This window comes from Hippocampus zosterae, chromosome 10 (assembly GCF_025434085.1).
Source record: "Hippocampus zosterae strain Florida chromosome 10, ASM2543408v3, whole genome shotgun sequence".
Lineage (NCBI taxonomy): Eukaryota > Metazoa > Chordata > Actinopteri > Syngnathiformes > Syngnathidae > Hippocampus > Hippocampus zosterae.
Genome location: NC_067460.1, coordinates 19,871,504 through 19,891,377, shown reverse-complemented (window position 1 = coordinate 19,891,377; position 19,874 = coordinate 19,871,504).

The window sequence follows — 19,874 nt, the reverse complement described above, 5'->3', positions numbered from 1 at the left end:
TTAACCTTTGTTAAAATTGAACAAAAATTTCACTGCCTAATTTGTGTTGTTTAGTCATCCAGTACCAGCCGATTCCGGACCAAGTTTGAAAAGACGTTTAAAAACGTCTTTGGGAGTGAATGAGTAAAGATGCATTTATAACAATTCACCACCACAAACTATTAAAAGAACTTAGCAAACTGACCCTTGGAAGCTCAATCTCTACCTGATTACCAGGGTCCCTACGCACACGTGACAATTCCCCCCCAGCAGCGCGATTGTCAAATTTGCTGACGACTCCACCATTGTACGACGGATCAAGTAAAACGATGCGCCAGTCTGCAAAGTTGTGGCTGTGCGGGTAGTGAGCATTTGCTTGACCGTGTGTCGTCTGAATCCGTGACGAGCACATATCAGCACACAAATTTGTCAAATTTGATGTCCCCTAATCGTGCATATTTGTTACTTTCGGAAGTTGGACCCTTAAACAAGATTATAAAGATGCGACAAAATATGAATATATATATGAAGAATGGATTTGTGCAATATAGAAAGACTTGTAAACCTTCAGCTCGAGATCTGCTTGCACCAAGAAGCTGAGTTTCAAATTTAGTATGGAAAGTACGTCTGATGAAAGAGCTTTTGCACAAGGCCAGATGGGCTTTGACTGCAGGTCCTTCAGCTGCAGGTCATTCATGCGCCTGCAGCTGAGCAGGGGGAAATGACCTCGTCTCAACTTGTTGATGTTGTCCCCCAGCATTCTTGCAAAACCTGTTGACTGACCTTTCAAGTAACTGCCCACTGATGATAAATAAATAATCCATTACATTTGGATTATTATTATCATTTCTAACATGACGTCTTTTAAATTGCCCCGCACAGTGTCGAGGTTAACTAACCGAATTTGATATGTTGGCTCCGTTACCGCTGAGTGGTGGTGAGAAAGAGAATCTGCTTCTTACGTTTTCATATATTCATACCCAAATGTGTGTCACGGTCTGGTTTTTTTTTTTTGTGCATTTTGGTTTCGATAAGATTTTAGTTTTGTCATGCTTTCCTTGTGCGGTGTGTGTCGTAAGGTTATCGCCTTCATCTGCGTTCAACTTGTGTCAACCTATCAACTCCTTCAGGCGCTTGTGTGTTGTCCAAGTGTTCCTCTTTGTCTCCACAGTGTTTTGGGATTTGGTTCCCAGCCGTTCTCCCTGTGAGTGTATTTCTAGTTATTGGTTTACAACTTTGTGTCTTGTTTTTTGTTTTGTTTTTTTGGACATTGTTGCCTTTTTTGCTCTTTTGAGAAACGTCTTGTTCCGAGTGTAATATATAATTAATATGTAATTATGATATATAATATAAAATGTCCTCTCTGCTTTTGGATCCTAAACCGTACACACTTTCATTGGTTCTGTTTTTTAGAACAAAATTTGAAAGCGCAACGTTCAACCACAATATAGCTCAACCATCTGTTGGCATGTAGCAGGGCAGCTGCTTTCAGCGAGCTGTGTAAAACAACTCGTTTTCAGCTCATCGTCGTCGTAATTGGTTTTGAAAATATGCTAATTGGAATGAAGAATTATATGTCACTAAAAGAGATTGCAATATCAATTACATGAGATCAGGATACAAATGAACAAAACACCCAATTGAAGACGTTACAAAGATAAGCTAAGAAAACAAGCTTGTGCTCCTTCATTTCTTGTATCGATCTTGGAACTGATTTTTTAAAACCCTTCTATCAATAATGTTTATGGCCACCTGTCCTTCAGTGGCTGACGGAGTATTACATTCCCGCTGAGTTGCCGAGCTGTCAACCTGTAATGAAACAGCCTGATTTGGAGGTGAACTGACCTGAGCTGCCCTTGTGAAGGGCCCCGCGCTTTATGACCTCAACTCATACAAAATGCATAGAAACACACTGACTGACCTTTTCACATTTGATTAAGCCCCTCATATGGAACTGGCAATAGAAACCGGATTGGTTTGATAAACCAACAAGGTCCCACCATTGACACGACTGAAAATACTAAATTCTGCTCGGAACGGACAAGTCAATGAGAATGTTTTATTCTAGTAGAATCAAGGAGAAGAGTGAAATTCTCCTTTTCAGTACATACCAATCAATACATCCTCAAGCGCAGAGGCAAAGACAAATGCTTGCTCAGAGAGAGATCCAAAAGGAAGCGCACGCAATAAATCATGTGCCGAAATAGAAATCTGAAAAAGTGCCACCTACATTCACTCACGCATCCGCATTCTGTACAAGTTCAAATACACAGACCTCCTCCATGTGCTTCCCTTGAGCTTAATTTTTGCAGCTCTGCAGAGTGTTCTGAAGGTAGCAAGAAGCAGAAGCAAAAGCATGGCTGAAAAGACTCATCGTGAGTTGTGAATTTGGAGAAAGAAATCTTGCATATTTCCCTTCTTGTTCACGCTCTGGAAAATGGAAATGTTTGCAATAGAATAGACCCCGTGTTCTGGGAACCTGTTGAGCCTTTGTTGGCATTTCGAAACAATTTTCTACATGGCGGAAGAAGATGATGACTTACGTTGATCAGGGACTACAAAGAGATCGCCGCTGTGAAGTGAACTGTTGTAGACAGCTTTGCACCTCGATCGTTCGACTTGATTTTAAATTTTCAACATTGAAGTATTGGAGCCAAAGTGATAGATTTAGTTTTATTTATTTTGTATATATTTTTTGGCAGGGCCCCGGAAATATTATATATAGCATATTATGAAATGTCTCCTTTGACCGCTTGTGAGATCGTTAGCGTAGTCACAGTGTTTGCTGAAATGATTTTTTTAAATGATTAATTTTGACCATGCATTATTATACATAAAGAAACCAACACAAAAAAAGCAACGCAACACAAAATCTTTGGAGCCGCATAAATAATACTAATAATAATAATACATTTTATTTATAAGCTCCTTTCAAGACACCCAAGGACACTTTACAAAAACAAAAAACAAAACATTAGGATAGATGCAAGTATCAAAATACGGTGCTTGCAATTTTGAGAATTTCAATGCAGCATTTATTACCCTGACGATATGAAAGAATAAATTGAATACAGCAAATAGACAAGAATGTTTTGACTGCCCTCTAAACTGAGCATTATGACCACAGTGAAAGCACCGCATTGGTATCCTGGCATTCCCACTCACACCACTTTTTGTTAGCATAGCACCAGTGCCACCTTCTGTTTGCACATTTTGTCTGTTTGAATTTACAACACTTTTTTTTTCCTCATTCCCCCTTCCTGTTACCACCAACTCAACGTCAAGCCTGCGCAGACCTAATGAGTTTGAAGATGTCATCAGCAGAAAATATGTTCTTTGTTTAATTATCCTCATTCGTATCCATTGTGAATCACCATTTAATTAATACATGATTGAATCTCAATGACACCGTTTCTTTCCGATGCATTTTATTAATGCATTTGCATAATATAACTTCAAATGAAAGGAAGTAGGGATAGTATGGCAAATTTAGATAATGAACGCAAATGTTTTGATATAAGGATCATGATGTGAAAAGACCGTTTTCTTCAGCAATGTCACATTCAGTGTGTTGCTAACTATGCTGTGATACTGGTGTTAAATCTACCAGGGCACTGTCACAAGATTCATGCAGCACCCCCTTATCAAAATTTAAACGGTTCCTTGCGATCATAAGTCACCACCAGCTTGCGAGGCCGAAGGCAGAACAACTGCATGAGCTCTCCCGTGAATTATTTAGAGATTTCAAATGACGAGTAATGGGTTTTAATTAGTAGATTTTCAATATTGGGAGATTACTTCGAAAGGTTCCTGAGGAAAAAAAAAAAAGTATTTTGAGAATGCATTTTTGAAGGTATAGGCACAGGTGAACAGAACTTGCAAAGGTGTGGTGTGCTGAGGTTGTTGGAAAGCATTCCAATTCAATACAGTGGCACCTCTACTTACGAACGTCTCTTCATGCGACATTTTCAAGTTGCGAAACGTGTCAACAGGAAAATCTTGCCTCTTGTTACAAAATAAATTTAGAGATACAAAAGTTAAAAATACAGTCTGGTCTTCTGCCCGCAGCTCCGACTTTCCTGAATGCAACATATTTGTAGCTGCTCTGCCATTGGCTACTACCGAGCATCATCCTGGCATCCCTTTGGCTAAGAAGGACCTCTCCCCTGTGTGAATTTGTGTGTAGAGATAAAGGTGTCAACGCAGCTCCTCGTCATTCTCCCAGGAGGTGTTCCAATGGTTTTATGTAAATGTAAATCACCCAGATAAAGTGTTCACCAGTCGGGCCATCGCTCACTATGCTGATGTTTGCCTTGGATATTTTTGAAGGATTGTTAAAAGCCGACAAAAGCAAATGTCCTTGGATTCAGAGAGTACATGGACCAAAGAGGGCAAAAAAACGATGAGGAAACATTCATTCATTCATTCATCTTCCGAGCCGCTTGATCCTCACTAGGGTCGCGGGGGGTGCTGGAGCCTATCCCAGCTGTCTCCGGGCAGTAGGCGGGGTACACTCTGAATCGGTTGCCAACCAATCGCAGGGCACACAGAGACGAACAACCATCCACGCTCACACTCACACCTAGGGACAATTTAGAGTGTTCAATCAGCCTGCCACGCATGTTTTTGGAATGTGGGAGGAAACCGGAGTACCCGGAGAAAACCCATGCAGGCCCGGGGAGAACATGCAAACTCCACAATGGGAGGCCGGAGCTGGAATCGAACCCGGTACCTCTGCACTGTGAAGCCGACGTGCTAACCACTGGACTACCGGGCCGTCCCGATGAGGAAACATTTAAAAGTTAAATGACCATAATTTTTATTCTTTATTCTTATTCTTTTTACATTATGCACAACTCTCATTTATTGTGCAATAATTGAATTGTAACATATATTTGTTACATATTTTGATGCATTTTTATGCTCTAGGAAACATTTATGTCTGAATTTGGGGGGGGTCTTGGAACGGATTAGGGCATTTTCATGTAAAATGCGTCTCTACTTACTAAGTTTTCTCGTTAAGAAATTTCTTCCGGAACCGATTAATTTCATAAGTAGAGCTACCACTGTATAATATTCTTCTCAGTACTTGTTTTTTCCATGCTGTCTCTAAAGCCGTGGGCTCATGTTAGGGATGTTTATTTACACTAAATATTTGAGTTATCTCAACAAATCCGACAATTACTAATGATCAAAAAGTATTACTATATACCCGGAACTCCGTTTTCTTATTCTAGTACGACAAAGTACAAAATTGAAGTCGAGTCACGTTTGTTCTTATTCAGTACATTACATGTTTAAACCCCAAGAGACAATATACAGTCTCTGGGAAATGGGTAAACCACTCTTCTACAATGCATGTCCACACGTGGCCGAAGACACAAGTGCAAATGTGCAGGGACCTGCAGGTAAATGAATTCAAGGCTTTCATCAACCATCAAAAAAAATACCCTGGAGACAATTATGTTCTCCAATTTAGAACACGACAGGGAGGAGTAAATGAGGCTTTATATCCACATGGAAGTCGGAGTGAAGGTGTAGTTAAATGCAAGGTGAAGCGGGGTAGAAGGAAGAGAAAGAATTGGATTTTGAGAGAGATGGCAGCTAAATGAAGCTGTGGAGTGTGCTACAGATGGAGAATGGCTTCAGACACAAGGTAATTATTTCGTGGCCGGTGGAATGGAAGGAGCAAGGGCTCCATCATTAACTGGCTGTTCATTACTGATGGATCAAGGGATGGACACACACTCATTTGGGCAGGCATGCACACACCAACACACATTTTCAACACGTTGAACTCTTGAATCCAGAGAAATGCCAAGACCAGAATGTAAAATGCTTTTCTTCGAACCTAGATGACCTCATTGTTTTTGTTGCTATTACCCAGAACTTTGTAGAACTGATCTCTTTTTTATAACATTGTTGTCGGTTTTTGATGCAGTGCCACCTGACGGATTGAACGGGCTTCCAATGCTGGTTTTTAGGCCTTGCCGCTTACATGCATTGATTTCTCCAGATTCTCTGAACATTTTGGTGGTTATTATGGTCCATCCATAATGAAATCCCTCAATTTCTCACAAATGTACGCTGTCGCTCTACGCATTCAGATAATCAGAATCAGAATCAGAATCAGAATCATCTTTATTGGCCAAGTATGTAGAACACACAAGGAATTTGTCTCCGGTATAACACGCTGCACTAGTATCATCGTAAACAACAAAAACATTGAACCTTAAATGAACCATTTTAGAGTAACCAGTAGTTTTGTAGTACCATTTTGTGGTGCAAGAAGAGTGGCTATGTCAGTGACTGTTTAAGGAGTTAATGGCTAGAGGGAAGAAGCTGTTTAAGTGTCTACTGGATTTGGTGCGCATGGATCTGTAACGTCTGCCTGAGGGGAGTGGCTGAAAAAGGTGGTGGGCAGGGTGCGGGGGATCCAGGAGGATTTTCCGTGCCCTTGTCTTGATTCTTGCAGTGTGCAAGTCCTCAAGAGTGGGTAGGGCGGTGCCAACGATTTTTTCTGCCGTCCTAACTGTCCGTTGAAGTCGGAAAATCATTACATGTGTGGCACCATCAGCACCAGCGTCTCAAAAAAAATCGAGAATTTGTTTCAACACCAAGGAGCAATGAGTCTCGTGCGTTCCTCCTGATTTGAAGTCGGGTAAGATAAAGTTGATTAGTTCAAACTGAGGTTTTTAGCTTTATGTTGAAAGACGAGAGAAAGAGTTGGGAGGGGTGATGGTTGCCATGTTTATGCCTCTCATCGAGAGCTTGTCAGCTCTGCCAGCCCAAAGGAGACAAACCAATTTGCAAGTTGACACCAAATGACGCGCGCGTGCGTGTAAATGTATGCGTGTTTGTTCAGTGCGTGCGTTGCTATTGCCGAAAACTATTTAACCAATTTTCTTTAAATGGACACAGCATAGGTTTACACAGACATAAAACCAGATATGAAATGACCTACCATTTGCATACCGTATACTGTGTACGGCGGAAGGAAATGTGCACACCTTACCAACGCGGTGACACACGCAAGCGCACACAAATAGACAAACAAGTTATGAGCCTGAATGCAAATGAGTGTCAGGATGAAGGATGCTGCAGGCTGTCCATTTAGGAGAGGCATCACCTCTTCCCCATCTGTGATACCTGGAGACAACATTGTCAGTTCTCATCTATCTCATACCAACAGAGGCGCATACGTAAACAAAACAAAAAGAACGGAGGACATTGATTTGATTTGCATGTGCAAAGTGTTTTTACAAGTTTTAAAAAATGTGAAAATCTATTCTGTTACACGTACAGTACTATTTGACAATAAAGCTTATCCAATCCAATCCAATGAGTAGAAACAACGGAGTTCTCCTGTCTAAATATTTTGAAGTGACTTCACTGATTTGTGATTTCTAGACGGCAAGCCATTACTTCTATCGAGTAGATGCAGCAAATGCTTGCCTCTAAATCTTTTTTCCATCTTATTTTGACATGTAAATAATTCATTTATTTTCGTGATTTCTTTGTCTGTTTTCACATGAAAGCTTCTAGCTTGCGAAAGCTGATCAGTCTGGTCACATTAGCATGACGGAATAATGAGCGCCGTCAATGTGTATGACCACTCTGACTGTTGAAGTTCACTTTGGTGTGACTTAAAATAACGTAAACAGTGTCTAGTCTCTCTCACATATTTATTCCCTCCAAAATTCTCTCACATCTCCCTCCAGTCTATCGCTGTTCTGTTCCTACTATCTTCTGCTCTCATCCAAAAAAATGTTGTATTTCTACCCTCAGGATAGTGTTCATTAGTATGATAAATCATTCTTGCCCTCCTGAAGATTGCAGTCACTTCCTAATGAGACAAACACGCAGATCAAAACCACTCTTAAGGCAATGGTGTAATGATCAAAGTTTGACATCAGCCAGAGAATGCAAGGTAGGCACCCCCAGGACCTATCATAAAAAGAAAACAAACACAAAAAAAAAAACCATGTACCGAGAAGTTCGCATCAGAAGTTGTCCAATCTGGAGTTCGACCAAAAATGTAATAGAGAGACTTACTGTAGCTACCTGTGTGTATGGTTGCGAAAGAATTTTTTACTGTCTCTCTGACTTTCCTCTTCAGTGCCTCTTAAGAGTCTGTGGAGAGTGACACTTCTTCAAGGGTCACTTCTAATAAATGAAAGCGTCAGAATATCTCTTTCTGCCTCTACTCCCCTGCTCACCTCGACCGCCTTCTGCAACCAGGAGTTTGACCCTTCCACACGCATTCACATCACGCTTGATACAGTAGGTTACCTCCCTGTCACACACTGATACATTCACAGCATCCTTTGCCTCCACTGGTCCAGAGCTGAGGGAAGGATTATCTGTGACACCGTCTTACCCTGTCACCTTTGACCTTTCACAAACTTCTGAAAATGCAGACCCTTCATTGTCTATCCATCCATCTATCCGCTTTCTAATCTGCTTCTCCTCACAAGGGTCGCAGGTGTTCTGGAGCCTATCCCAGCTGTCTTCGGGCAGGAGGCGGGGGACACCCTGAACTGCTTGCCAGCCAATCGCAGGGCACACACAGACGAACAACCATTCGCACTCATACCTATGGACAATTTGGAGTGTTCAGTCATCCTGCCATGCATGTTTTTGGAATGTGGGAGGAAACCGGATAAGACCCTCGCAGCCATGGGGAGAAGATGCAAACTCCACATTGGAAGGCCGGAACCGGAATCGAACCCGGTACCTCTGCACTGTGAAGCCGACGTGCTAACATGTCTTAATCGTCTATTTAATTAAACACAATTACAAGAAGGCGGGCAACAGGAGTGTGTGGTCGCATGTAAAGGTGGGCTATTGAAGAATACATTAATTTGTGTGTGTGAGTGCGGGTGTATTTATTTATTTATGTATATATTTTTTTATTATTTAGGGGTGGGGGGGCGCTTGTGATGCTGTGGCTCTCGATTGTGATCCATGTTTTTCCCCTCCAACCATTCCATCCCATTGTTGAAATCCCTGGTCGTTTCCTTTGCCAATATTTACCATCTATTTCTGTCATTGTGTGTTTGTTGCGTAATGCCTGCAGCAAAACACAAGGCCAAGAAAAGTGCGGCCAAGTGTTGTGAGTTCAACAGAGTCAACTAGTGAGCTTTACGTTATTAGATACAAGCCATTGTAAGATGTTTGGTTTGTCTCCATTTCCTGATGGCTTGTCCCCAAATTAAAGCATTAATATAAGTTCGTTTGAACTTTAAAAAGTTTTTTTATTATCACATATTCGTGAGTATCATGATTGCGTCTTTAATCTGTCTTTTGAAGGTCGTAAAAATCCCTTTTTTATCTTATCTTTACACATCTATATCGATTTGCGAATCATAGTTCAGGCAGCTTTTATCAAAGGTGTGTAGAGACTTAGATGTAAGCCTTGATGTTACATTTCTCTCCCTAAGGGCCCACGGCACCTTGATAATCAGCATTATCAGCAATAAAATCACCTCCTATGCTGTTCAACATTAATGAATAATCTTCGCCTCTTACGTGTAAATTCATGGCGAGCAGGTTTACAGTTACACAAATTTAAAAGTACTGTACCAAAAAAATAAACCATGGCTTTACAAAGAAAACAACGCAGAGTTTTGATTGACACGAGACATACGGTAATCATTTATTTGTCCGCCAAAAAAAATACAGCTGTAAACGTTAACGTTTTTTTTTTTTTTCTCAATTTCCAGTGATGATTTGTACATCTTTGCCACATCATCGCAGAGCAAAATACCCTGGTCAAGTTCCCTCCACGGACTTTGCAAGTCAACGCTGCAGGCATGTGGTGCTTGTGGGAAAAATTAAACTGAGAATTGTTTCTATGAGACAAATATAGGAAAGGGCCTGTAAAGCTGAGTCAGTTGTTACTCAAGTAAATATCTGTTACAAACGTCGTCGTAGAAAATAGCAGAAGTAGCAACATTTGATTAACCGTGAACGATGACAGAAACGTTTGTGATTAAATGTGTTGCAGCACCGAAACAAAGAGTCAACGTAGACTTTCTTAATCCTTGAAAAACTCTCAAACAAATACAGAGACGTCTCTCTCCGACTATGTGGCTGCTCTTCCTTGAGAGGCGTTCAAAGACCGCCTCAGAAAAACGTGAATTAATGATAGCTTCAATGGCACTAGGAACATTGAAAATAATTCACCAAAACAGAAAATCTAGCGAGGAAATTACTAAATGAATTCTATGCGGTGGCGTTTGTGAGCACATAACAAAGGAATAAATCATATAGACAATTCTGAAACAGTCCACTCCTTACAATTACTTAAATACACCGTTTTCCGAAATGAATTGCAATTAATCACAACTATTTGACTCACTTGATAGCACAAAAAAAAACTATAAATAACATAACAATAATGCAAAACATCACACTGGTGGATTGTTTTTGTTGAAAACACTTTCAGATGTCTTTCAATTACATCAGCTCACAATCTGACAAATTTGTTTTGCTCTTCCCCGAGGAGTCAGATATGTTTTGCACAGACAAACACAGTCGCTCCTTCAAAAACGCCTCGTTCTTTCTTTCATACAAGCAGCACATTCTTCAATTCCTCTTATGTATTAATCCATGCCCGTTGCGCCTGTCTGTCAGGTCTATCAGTGGTTGTGTGCTGGTGCCAGCGCATTAGCAGATCCACGTTGTACAACCTAGACAGATTTTGTATCCTGGGGACATAATCTGACTTTAATTCCAATCACTTGCATGACGAGTCAAACACACAGAGACGCATTCAACGCACCCAAACATTCAAAGATCAATTAGGATTGGCTTTTTTTTTTCATTCGGTATAGCTGTATTCAATACAACTTTTCATTTCCTGTAGGTTTCTATTTATTTTAGTTTGGGATAATGCACATAAATGAATGTTAAAATCACATGGTCATTTCTGCTCATTGTCTCTATAAAAGGTCGTATGGTCATGATGCAAGATGACAGGCCCCTGAAAATGGTGATAAGCAGCAAATTGTCTCATGACGCCATCTTCATCCTCCCTCGGTGGTGCCGCCAGTGGCACCACTAAAATCCCATCCGCATCTCAAAAACTGCCCCCCACTAAAAATGGGGTTCAAAGACTTTTCTGTGACAAGATTGCTCAAACCAGAGCAATCAATTTGCGCGGCCTTTCCAGCTAAAAAAAAAATGACACGGCCACTCAGAGCTGTAAGACTTACAGTGAGTCAGCATTGAAATTGTAAAGTCATTTTCGCAGCCTTTTCAAGCCTTCATGACAAGAGGAAACATAACTTGTATTCTTGACAAAGGCCATTTAAGTGAACCAGGGGTTTTGGTGTGCCCCCGCCTACTGCACCAAGACAGATGGGATGGGCTCCAGCACGCCCCGTGGCCCTTGTGAGGATAAAGCGGATTCGAAAATGAATGGATGGATGCACTTTGGGGTATCCCGGTTTATCCCATTAACTACAATTACAATTCAGGAAGCTCTGATTGACTTTTGTTTATAATTAGCTGGTGGCACTGTGAACAGTGACAACCTTATCTTTGTTGCAAACCTCTGTTGTCATTGCTAACGCGGTTGAGAGTGTTTGTTGTGTTCGTGTGCTTGGCTGTGAATGGTGTTCTGAAGAGGCCATCAATCTCCTCCTCCTCGCCTCAGTGTTGACTCTCAAAGTCTCGGTACAGTCATTCATAACAAGCTTGACTTTTGAACATCGACTCCAGCCTGTCTTTATGGAAGGGGTGGGGGGGTCGGCTATCCCAGAAGGCGAGTTGGATCTTACTGTACAAATCATTAAATTGTAAGGACTAAATACATCTCACTTATTCAACAAGGTATTGGGCTCCCTCTCACCTGAAAATAAAAATACTGCGATTGGGTGTACTCGGCCCCTCACCCTAAGACAGCTTGGCCAGGCTTCCAGATCCCCGCAGAACCCTTGTGAGGATAAGCAGTTCAGCAAATGGATGGATGAATAAAATGATACTGAGCAGAATACATTTTAAGAACCTGTTTTTCACATTCTCTTCTGCCCTGTTGCATGTCTTCATTTAGACATACTTGTTTACTCTTGACAGTCTAGAGAAAAAAAAGAAACATTTCCAAACATTTTAAATGTACATGCGGATTAATCAAACAACAAGCACTCGCGTTTCGTAGAGCGTGACACATCTCTAAGTATCTCAAGCTTCATCTCATTACCTGTGGCGGGATCAGAGCACGGAGGGCGTTTATTCGAGAGAATCATTAAGTCAAATTAGAAACAGTGCCGATGAGAGACACAGACAAAGACAGAAAAACATGAACTGTCAAATTACCACAGCTTCATTATCGGATAAATGCGTCATCCACCTCGCGTTTATATATGTATAATTTTTTTTTTCCTTTTGGCGTGTTATCGTATCTGTCCTACAATTTTTGAAAGTATGAACCAGATGCAGAGATCATGGAATGTCAAGCAGACATTCAGAATATTCACATCACCTATAATTGGTAAAGAATGGGGGAAAAATACGAAACTTAATAAATGTTGTGAAGCTAGCCCAGTCATAATGTATTTCTTTCTTTATTTAACCAGGTAGGTCAGTTGAGAATCATTTCTCATCTTCGATGATGACCCGGCATCAAACTGGCCAAAAACTGTCAGGCTGCCGGTCGGTTAAAAATTAATTACCATCGTGTTAAAAATCAATCGTTGTCTTTGGAGCGAGTCTAATCAGTATTTTTCATTTTTGAGCGTGTGTTTTTGCACCGATTCCAAAGCGAGTGTTAATTTGGCAGCAGAAGTTGTTGTTCAATTTCATTAGCATTGAGCATTGTGTGGCGAATAATCAGCAGGGAGGAGGAACAAACGAGACAACTAATACTTGGAGCCAACTCGAAAGGATGACTTCATTAGATGAATTGCAACTGATGGACTCTTGAGAAAACTGATCAATGGAATAATCAGCTAAATGAAGTCAATTGCGCCAATTAACGGAAGACGGCATACTGTCGTCATCTTTCTATCAAGCAGAACAGTTCAGCTCGACAGCAAACGGTTGATCAATCATAAATCCTGATCTAGTTTGGGATGTCCACTGTGGATTGATTGATTTTATTTTATTTTTTTGCAAGGACCAACATCAAACAACGTAATCGAGTGTTCCCGAAGTACAATAAATATCCCACACGGTTGTATTGTCACACAGAAGTGATGGCTCTCTGTTGACCAATCAGACAGTGGACACCAAGACTGACTGCTTTTGAAAGTAGAACTCAAAGCTCAGAGCAAACCTCAAAACGATGCGTCTTTGTCAAGTTGAACATTTTTTCACAGTTTGAGCCATAGTTTGTTTTCCCCATCTTCAAACGTGTCGTCCTTTGGGTCTTTCCCCTCGTTACTCAATGTGCACACTGATAATAGGCACGCTACTTGAGAAGAAACAAAAATCCCAGAGTGGTACAACACTCTTAGCTCAGTGTGACTAATGATGAATGTCCTGTCAGGTTGAATTAAAGTCTTTAACAGCTCCACATACGATCTGCCTGGAGTACCGCCCGGTATGAGTAGCTTGACAGAGAGGGAGCGAGAGCACAAGAGAAATAACACATGAGGGGGGTGGGGGGGAGGTGGAGAGGAGGGCAAATGAAAAAAAGCAGAAACATTGTTAAGACTGTAAAAAATGTGAGAGATCAAGGGAAATGAGGAAGGAAAAAGGGGAGAAATGTATAAAGTTTAAAAACGAGTCACGAGTCATTCTGTAATGCATTCTGTTTGAATTTTTTTTTTCATAAGGCAAACAGAAACAGATCAGCACTTTTTTTTTCAGCTTGGATGAGAAATAAACTAAATAAACAGCAAAATATTGTGGCCTTTCTATTTTACTATATAATTGAAATGTGTATTTGACATTTTAATTTGCCGATGTTTTTATGCCTTACTCAGTACACAAGGTTGTGTGTGTGCAAAAGTGTGTGTGTGTACGTGTGTGTCTCATTAATGATTAAGTTTGGAAAGAGACCTCCTCAGATCAAAAATTTAGCTGAATCAACACATGCAGAGGCCCGCATGGTGTACAAGCTCCTTTCATGTCTGTCCCCCAGAAACCCCAACACCGCTTTCCATGCCACACTCCAACAGGAAGTGCCGATTCGGTTATGTTCAAGCAAATTCACACCCCCACGCACACACCCACACGCAAATAATACAAATCAAATGTCAAACTGGTGAGGCTATCACCTCTCCTTTGAATCCGTACATCCCTCCACCAAGTTTTTTGTTCCGTTCCTCAGGCGACCATATTTGCCACGTCGTCGTAAAGACTCAAGAGCTTCTGTGTTCATTTGTCAATTGCAAATAGAATATGAACAGTAAGTTATTTTATTTATTTATTTATTTTGGTTGTATTTATTTTTTTCTTATTTGATGTTGTTTTTAACATTGTACTCGTGATTTTAACTGCTTGTTGTAAGGTGTCCTTGAGTTTCTAGAAAGGCGCCCACAAATAAAATGTATTATTATTATTATTATTACTTAGTGACACTTTCATGTGTAAGATAAGATAAGATAAGAAAACCTTACAATGGAGAAATTCCCAATTCAAAGCACCAAGGTTATGAAAGGAAGTAGTATGCCATCTTGGACTTGGAGTGCGATAACGATAATCACATTTAAGAATGCAATCATTTGTGACGGGAGACACAAGGTCTCCTTCGACCTCGTCCTATGCGCTCTCCTTTCCGCTGCACCAATTGTCGCAACCGCTCTTGCCGTTTGTTTATCTTCTGAAATGCCCCTCTTCATATTTTCTTTATCTGATTTGCTCCTTGGCATTTATGGACAATCTTGTCTCCATTTATTAAATCGGCCATTCCTGTCATCTGAAACTCGTGAACCCCCCTCGATCATTTTCCTCACTTGACTCACTTTTTTGTCTCCATAGCTTTGTTTTGACACAAGCAAACAAAATTCCAATTTCTTTGCCTCAAAAGACGTCACGAGTATAGAGCTGTACACACCCCGCGAGAGCAAGAATGCTCGTGTCTCGAATAAAGTAAAATAAAGTTCAAGTTGGCAACTCTGGAGCTAATTATGCCAGTGTGCGCATATTTGTGCTGTCAGGAGGAAGTTGATCTTACGTCAAGGTCACGGCGAGTAATTGTGGAAAGCTCATTTTCCATGTGTCGAGCGCGTGTATACGGGTGTACTCAAGAGGCAGTTTGTAACTGTCAAAATAATGAGCCTCCTGGTCTGTGTTTTGCTACTCGTGTGTGGAGTCAATAACGGTGACAAATCAAAAGTCCGTTTGTGTCTCGCTCAGCACACGCACGTACAAATCATTGTAGACACGTCTCACTTTGTGCTCGGAACTGTCCGATTGATTGCGCTGCTGCTCCAACTCATGTTTCGGGTTTTTAGGTCATTCCTTTCACCCTTGACAAATGAGAGAGCTGTCTTTTTGCTCTTTCTTTCTTTTTTTTTAACTCATTATAATCCCTCGAGGGGGAAATTCACCCGACGCTCCGATGTATAGGAAAGACGTCGGCGCGAAAGAGACGTGTAAACATGGCAGCACCACTTGAGCTGCAGCAGGCAGCGATCATGCTTTGCTCAAGGGCCCCTCGATGATTGCGAGGATCTCTCTCAAACAACTCATTGGCCATTTTTATACATTTTTTCCATGACCATTCAGCTCCAAAAGTACAAGCACTTATAGATGAGCTAATACCCGCTCACGCAACACTCAGCCCACAGCGCCAAGTCACGTCAGACTCAGACATCCACATGTGCATCGGTCTGCTACTGTTTTATGAACTAAAACACAATGGCTAACATTTTACAATTGTACACCGGGCACATGCAAACCCCCACAAAATGAGAAAATAATGAGAAAATCTTGCGAGCCGTCGACCGCACCCACTTAGCTTTCTCAAACAGAGCAAAAAAAAAAAAAACTAACGTTGACAGTACAAGCCCTGTAGGATTGTATTTCCTCACTCCACTGCGTTGGCTAGATTGTAGATGAGGAGTTTGAGTCACTTCACATTTATATGAAGAAGTCCACAGGGGAGCAGCATTGCAAAATGATCCCACTGGCAGTAGATTAGTTCCTGCTTGAGCAATGGGCCCGGCTTCTGCTCGCTCTGCTGTTCTAAATCAATTGTACTACCTGCTAAATTAGGCTCTTATGCCAAAACATGCATGTTCTCAAAGCCAGCATCTCACCCTCAAAGCGATTTCTCTCTCCCGACCAGGGACAACTCAAGAATTTGTTTTTCTCTCCCGGGGTGGAAGGGGGGGCTTGACCGATACAGGGAGGGGGAAATCATCCATCCATCCATCCTTCCATCCATCCATTTTCTGATCTGCTTATCCTCACGAGTGTCGCGGGCATGCTGGAGCCTATCCCAGCTGTCATCGCGCAGACGGCGGGGCATCACCTGAATTGGTTGCCAGCCAATCGCAGGGCACACATCAACAAACAATTATTCACGCTCACAGTCACACTTAGAGACAATTTAGAGTGTTGAATTCATTTACCATGCATGCTTTCAGAACCCGGAGAAAACCCGGAGAAAACCCGCACAGCAACGCGGAGAACAAACTTGGCACAGGGAAAGCCAGAGGCGGATATGAACCCACGACCTCTGCACTGTCAGGCGAATGTGCTAACCAGTCAACCACCAATTTATGAATATCTTTGAGAACATCAAATAAAATTCCGGAAGGGCTAAATGTGAGCTATCCAAATTTCTGACGGGGCTACAGCACCCCCCATTGGCCCCTGTGTAGCGGCATCCCTGCTCCGCAGACTATTCAATTATGTACAATGTCTGTGTTTCACTTCATCCTTTTGTTTTTCCACTTTTCTTTTCGAGTGTGAAAAAAACAAAAGGATCAAATTAGAAATATGGGCCAAAGTGTAACTGTCGTTCTTGTGCCGTATGACCACAGTTGTGCTCGTGTGAATGGCAGTGAGAAGTTGTCGCCGCCCAAGAGCAGATGGAAGAGGGTGATCACTCACCAACGTGACATTTTAACATTTCTCTGTTTATATTCGTTTCTCCCCAGAGACCGGCTGAGGCAAACTTTTCATTGTGTTTGCGCAAAGTACAACATTATGATTGGTGTTCATCCCCTTCTGCAGGTACACTCAGTCATTTATATTCAGTCTAGACTCTAGACGGTCTCGCTGGCCCTTTTTTCTTCCTCTCACACTGTGGTTTCTATTTGGACTCCTCTATGTTCAATAAAGAAAAAAAACATTTTTCTGTGAGTTGGAATTTAGTCAACATTGTATACATCGTACAGCACAGTGTAAATTGAATTCCCCAATCAGGGCATGAAATCTAATATAAATAACGATTTAACATATATATATGAATGAAATGTTGAATAAGGACATGTCCTTTTTTTTCTTGAAAATATTTAATATATTCATCTGGACGCACAAGCGTGCGGCATCATTAGACTAAGATAGTAATGCTAATAGTGCATTAGAACGTTTATCATTCTGATCCCTTCTAGCGCCACCAGTGCGGAAAATTGAGATTGTGTTGTGATGTGTGAACAGAACAGTCGCCCGTTTTTGGATCTGTGATCTATATTCAGAGAAAGTGCCGGGATTGTATTGATTTGCTTAACAAATGCAGACAAACATTCTCAAGCAGGAAGGAAATGCATGCAAGCAAAGATGCAATGATTCTTTTGTTCTCGTGATTCAAATACGCGTCAACATATTTTGCAGCATTTTGTTTTCATTTATACGAGGTCTACACAACCAATGTATTTTCCATCAGATAATAACTTTAATTTAAAAAAACAAAAAAGACAAAGTCTATCAACCAATCAGCTGTGTCTATCTGACATACAAGTATAAGGAGATGTTAACAGCGGCAATTAAATTAAACAACAGTATCATCAAGTACGTGTGCGTTTGGGCGTTTTCAAGCTGAACATGTCCATGCTCCGTCACGGTGAAATATCAATTGATCTCCTTTATGAAAGGCCAGATGTATTTGTTGAACATTGGGGCAGTGAAAAAGGAACTTGTCAAGGGCACCTTATGGCAATACTCAAGTGGAATACGCGCTCGAATATACGTTAACACAACTTTGTGCAACTCATGTCAACTCAGCTACTCCAAAAATGATCTCGTTTGGATGTCAGCTACTGTGCCATCCCAAGAATTCGATTCTAAGTGACTCACTTAGATCCCTTAATAGGTGATTTGACCCTGAAAACACTCACGCGCGCACCAACACGCAAACACACGCGCACACACGAGACACAACAAAACAAATGTGGCGCTTAACCTTACGCATCAAGAAGAGAGTAATCAATCTTTCAACTCAATAGCACTTCCCAATTTGGATCCACATCACTGTGAGGGTCAGTAGTGACAATAACACTTGTGGCATGGAGTGTGTTTCACAACAGCTCCAGTTGTCACAAAGCATTTTACATCGAACACAAAACAACAATAATACAACAATTAATGATGCTAACGCATGTACTGTAGTGTAGTTGCGTTTTGTACAATCTTCTAAAATTTAGCCCCGCTTACTGCCCGATTCAAACTCCGGAGCCCTTTACTTCTATTCAGTTTCTCCCGTGTTTTTCAAAACTCCTCACACCCATCGACATTGATGAGCACACCCCTTAACTGACAGGAAAATAGCACTCTGAAAACAAACAGACTTGGCTTCATCCGTTTCAGCCAGTAATCGTGTAAAAAAAAAAAAAAAAAAAACATGACGGGACACTGAGCTTCGGGGTTTAAGCAGCGAGAAGGCACCACTGATAAAGTGTAACACTTAATTGAGCCGAAAGAAAAATGAGCTCTTTACTTTTATCGATCTCTCTTTTTTTTGTGTTGCTCTCGCTTGTTGCAGACTACAGGGGAATGTTTTAACCAAATCTCAGTTGAAGAGATGGTTTTTTAAAATGCCTTTCAGGCATGAATTGCTTTATTTTGTTTTTTGTTTGTTGTTTTTTTGTTTTGCGTCGATTACCAAAAAACAAGAAACAGAGATGAATATTTACAATAATATTTTAATATTTAGATTAATATTTAATTTTCCCCGGATGCGGAACTCAAATGTTTTCTGCATAAATCATGAAGTAACTTGCCTCTGTGTTCCAATACTTTTGGAGGGGAGAGGTATATGAACATCTAAAACAATATTAACAAGGGGTTTCAGACACCACCTCAAGCTTATCCCCGGCGTTTGCTTTTTCATTTTCCTTTGCTTCCTTTCACGGGGCTTTTTAGATTGGTGCCAGTCCCAAATTCAATAACTGAGCCAAAGATTTCATGACAAAAAAATATTTCTCCTATAAAGCCATAAACGTGTGTGTATTTGTGCGGTTGTACCTTGTGAGAGGGAACGGAGAACATACTTTGTTATTGGATTTGGCCCAGGTGTGTTGTTTTAATTTCAGCAGCGCACTTGTGAGTCATGCACATCAGGCCTCAATCAACACCACTCGTAGCATGAATGAACATTTCAAAAAATATATACTGTATAGGGCGGCCCGGTAGCCCAGTGGTTAGCACGTCGGCTTCACAGTGCAGAGGTACCGGGTTCGATTCCAGCTCCGGCCTCCCTGTGTGGAGTTTGCATGTTCTCCCCGGGCCTGCGTGGGTTTTCTCCGGGTGCTCCGGTTTCCTCCCACATTCCAAAAATATGCATGGCAGGCTGATTGAACACTCTAAATTGTCCCTAGGTGTGAGTGTGAGTGTGAATGGTTGTTCGTCTCTGTGTGCCCTGCGATTGGCTGGCAACCGATTCAGGGTGTCCCCCCGCCTACTGCTCCAGCAACCCCCGCGACCCTAGTGAGGATCAAGCGGTTAGGAAGATGAATGAATGAATGAATATACTGTATATATTTTTGAAAGTGAGGCCA